Consider the following 5,000-nt stretch of genomic DNA (forward strand, 5'->3'; position numbering starts at 1 on the left):
TTTTCCCCCTGTGGGATATATATTTTACCCACACTTTTGGAGCCCTCCTGGGATGCCCTCTAACATACTAGAACCTCATTTTGTGGAAGTTTTCACAAAATTGTGAAATTTTCAAAAAGTCAGAAATTTTGCCAAAAACGACTAAGTATCAAGGACTCATCGCGCGAATCGCTCTGGAACTGAAATCGGATGCGCGCACTGACACGCTCCCCTGTCTGGAAGTCTGACAAAAGTTGAAAAATTTTCTAAGTCCCCAAAAATTTTTTTTTTCAACTTTTTTTCAATTTTCCCCCTGTGGGATATATATTTTACCCACACTTTTGGAGCCCTCCTGGGATGCCCTCTAACATACTAGAACCTCATTTTGTGGAAGTTTTCACAAAATTGTGAAATTTTCCAAAAAGTCAGAAATTTTGCAAAAACGACTAAGTATCAAGGACTCATCGCGCGAATCGCTCTGGAACTGAAATCGGATGCGCGCACTGACATGCTCCCCTCTCTGGAAGTCTGACACATGTGTGAAAATTTTCTAAGTCCCCAAAAATTTTTTTTTTCAACTTTTTTTCAATTTTCCCCCTGTGGGATATATATTTTACCCACACTTTTGGAGCCCTCCTGGGATGCCCTCTAACATACTAGAACCTCATTTTGTGGAAGTTTTCACAAAATTGTGAAATTTTCAAAAAGTCAGAAATTTTGCCAAAAACGACTAAGTATCAAGGACTCATCGCGCGAATCGCTCTGGAACTGAAATCGGATGCGCGCACTGACACGCTCCCCTGTCTGGAAGTCTGACAAAAGTTGAAAAATTTTCTAAGTCCCCAAAAATTTTTTTTTTCAACTTTTTTTCAATTTTCCCCCTGTGGGATATATATTTTACCCACACTTTTGGAGCCCTCCTGGGATGCCCTCTAACATACTAGAACCTCATTTTGTGGAAGTTTTCACAAAATTGTGAAATTTTCAAAAAAGTCAGAAATTTTGCAAAAACGACTAAGTATCAAGGACTCATCGCGCGAATCGCTCTGGAACTGAAATCGGATGCGCGCACTGACATGCTCCCCTCTCTGGAAGTCTGACACATGTGTGAAAATTTTCTAAGTCCCCAAAAATTTTTTTTTTCAACTTTTTTTCAATTTTCCCCCTGTGGGATATATATTTTACCCACACTTTTGGAGCCCTCCTGGGATGCCCTCTAACATACTAGAACCTCATTTTGTGGAAGTTTTCACAAAATTGTGAAATTTTCAAAAAGTCAGAAATTTTGCCAAAAACGACTAAGTATCAAGGACTCATCGCGCGAATCGCTCTGGAACTGAAATCGGATGCGCGCACTGACACGCTCCCCTGTCTGGAAGTCTGACACATGTGTGAAAATTTTCTAAGTCCCCAAAAATTTTTTTTTTCAACTTTTTTTCAATTTTCCCCCTGTGGGATATATATTTTACCCACACTTTTGGAGCCCTCCTGGGATGCCCTCTAACATACTAGAACCTCATTTTGTGGAAGTTTTCACAAAATTGTGAAATTTTCAAAAAGTCAGAAATTTTGCCAAAAACGACTAAGTATCAAGGACTCATCGCGCGAATCGCTCTGGAACTGAAATCGGATGCGCGCACTGACACGCTCCCCTGTCTGGAAGTCTGACAAAAGTTGAAAAATTTTCTAAGTCCCCAAAAATTTTTTTTTTCAACTTTTTTTCAATTTTCCCCCTGTGGGATATATATTTTACCCACACTTTTGGAGCCCTCCTGGGATGCCCTCTAACATACTAGAACCTCATTTTGTGGAAGTTTTCACAAAATTGTGAAATTTTCAAAAAGTCAGAAATTTTGCCAAAAACGACTAAGTATCAAGGACTCATCGCGCGAATCGCTCTGGAACTGAAATCGGATGCGCGCACTGACACGCTCCCCTGTCTGGAAGTCTGACAAAAGTTGAAAAATTTTCTAAGTCCCCAAAAATTTTTTTTTTCAACTTTTTTTCAATTTTCCCCCTGTGGGATATATATTTTACCCACACTTTTGGAGCCCTCCTGGGATGCCCTCTAGCATACTAGAACCTCATTTTGTGGAAGTTTTCACAAAATTGTGAAATTTTCCAAAAAGTCAGAAATTTTGCAAAAACGACTAAGTATCAAGGACTCATCGCGCGAATCGCTCTGGAACTGAAATCGGATGCGCGCACTGACACGCTCCCCTGTCTGGAAGTCTGACAAAAGTTGAAAAATTTTCTAAGTCCCCAAAAATTTTTTTTTTCAACTTTTTTTCAATTTTCCCCCTGTGGGATATATATTTTACCCACACTTTTGGAGCCCTCCTGGGATGCCCTCTAACATACTAGAACCTCATTTTGTGGAAGTTTTCACAAAATTGTGAAATTTTCCAAAAAGTCAGAAATTTTGCAAAAACGACTAAGTATCAAGGACTCATCGCGCGAATCGCTCTGGAACTGAAATCGGATGCGCGCACTGACACGCTCCCCTGTCTGGAAGTCTGACAAAAGTTGAAAAATTTTCTAAGTCCCCAAAAATTTTTTTTTTCAACTTTTTTTCAATTTTCCCCCTGTGGGATATATATTTTACCCACACTTTTGGAGCCCTCCTGGGATGCCCTCTAACATACTAGAACCTCATTTTGTGGAAGTTTTCACAAAATTGTGAAATTTTCCAAAAAGTCAGAAATTTTGCAAAAACGACTAAGTATCAAGGACTCATCGCGCGAATCGCTCTGGAACTGAAATCGGATGCGCGCACTGACATGCTCCCCTCTCTGGAAGTCTGACACATGTGTGAAAATTTTCTAAGTCCCCAAAAATTTTTTTTTTCAACTTTTTTTCAATTTTCCCCCTGTGGGATATATATTTTACCCACACTTTTGGAGCCCTCCTGGGATGCCCTCTAACATACTAGAACCTCATTTTGTGGAAGTTTTCACAAAATTGTGAAATTTTCAAAAAGTCAGAAATTTTGCCAAAAACGACTAAGTATCAAGGACTCATCGCGCGAATCGCTCTGGAACTGAAATCGGATGCGCGCACTGACACGCTCCCCTGTCTGGAAGTCTGACACATGTGTGAAAATTTTCTAAGTCCCCAAAAATTTTTTTTTTCAACTTTTTTTCAATTTTCCCCCTGTGGGATATATATTTTACCCACACTTTTGGAGCCCTCCTGGGATGCCCTCTAACATACTAGAACCTCATTTTGTGGAAGTTTTCACAAAATTGTGAAATTTTCAAAAAGTCAGAAATTTTGCCAAAAACGACTAAGTATCAAGGACTCATCGCGCGAATCGCTCTGGAACTGAAATCGGATGCGCGCACTGACACGCTCCCCTGTCTGGAAGTCTGACAAAAGTTGAAAAATTTTCTAAGTCCCCAAAAATTTTTTTTTTCAACTTTTTTTCAATTTTCCCCCTGTGGGATATATATTTTACCCACACTTTTGGAGCCCTCCTGGGATGCCCTCTAACATACTAGAACCTCATTTTGTGGAAGTTTTCACAAAATTGTGAAATTTTCAAAAAGTCAGAAATTTTGCCAAAAACGACTAAGTATCAAGGACTCATCGCGCGAATCGCTCTGGAACTGAAATCGGATGCGCGCACTGACACGCTCCCCTGTCTGGAAGTCTGACACATGTGTGAAAATTTTCTAAGTCCCCAAAAATTTTTTTTTTCAACTTTTTTTCAATTTTCCCCCTGTGGGATATATATTTTACCCACACTTTTGGAGCCCTCCTGGGATGCCCTCTAACATACTAGAACCTCATTTTGTGGAAGTTTTCACAAAATTGTGAAATTTTCAAAAAGTCAGAAATTTTGCCAAAAACGACTAAGTATCAAGGACTCATCGCGCGAATCGCTCTGGAACTGAAATCGGATGCGCGCACTGACACGCTCCCCTGTCTGGAAGTCTGACAAAAGTTGAAAAATTTTCTAAGTCCCCAAAAATTTTTTTTTTCAACTTTTTTTCAATTTTCCCCCTGTGGGATATATATTTTACCCACACTTTTGGAGCCCTCCTGGGATGCCCTCTAACATACTAGAACCTCATTTTGTGGAAGTTTTCACAAAATTGTGAAATTTTCAAAAAAGTCAGAAATTTTGCAAAAACGACTAAGTATCAAGGACTCATCGCGCGAATCGCTCTGGAACTGAAATCGGATGCGCGCACTGACATGCTCCCCTCTCTGGAAGTCTGACACATGTGTGAAAATTTTCTAAGTCCCCAAAAATTTTTTTTTTCAACTTTTTTTCAATTTTCCCCCTGTGGGATATATATTTTACCCACACTTTTGGAGCCCTCCTGGGATGCCCTCTAACATACTAGAACCTCATTTTGTGGAAGTTTTCACAAAATTGTGAAATTTTCAAAAAGTCAGAAATTTTGCCAAAAACGACTAAGTATCAAGGACTCATCGCGCGAATCGCTCTGGAACTGAAATCGGATGCGCGCACTGACACGCTCCCCTGTCTGGAAGTCTGACACATGTGTGAAAATTTTCTAAGTCCCCAAAAATTTTTTTTTTCAACTTTTTTTCAATTTTCCCCCTGTGGGATATATATTTTACCCACACTTTTGGAGCCCTCCTGGGATGCCCTCTAACATACTAGAACCTCATTTTGTGGAAGTTTTCACAAAATTGTGAAATTTTCAAAAAGTCAGAAATTTTGCCAAAAACGACTAAGTATCAAGGACTCATCGCGCGAATCGCTCTGGAACTGAAATCGGATGCGCGCACTGACACGCTCCCCTGTCTGGAAGTCTGACAAAAGTTGAAAAATTTTCTAAGTCCCCAAAAATTTTTTTTTTCAACTTTTTTTCAATTTTCCCCCTGTGGGATATATATTTTACCCACACTTTTGGAGCCCTCCTGGGATGCCCTCTAACATACTAGAACCTCATTTTGTGGAAGTTTTCACAAAATTGTGAAATTTTCCAAAAAGTCAGAAATTTTGCAAAAACGACTAAGTATCAAGGACTCATCGCGCGAATCGC

Source organism: Phyllobates terribilis, unplaced genomic scaffold, assembly GCF_046119375.1.
Source record: "Phyllobates terribilis strain yellow unplaced genomic scaffold, ASM4611937v1 Scaffold_3285__1_contigs__length_83565, whole genome shotgun sequence".
Lineage (NCBI taxonomy): Eukaryota > Metazoa > Chordata > Amphibia > Anura > Dendrobatidae > Phyllobates > Phyllobates terribilis.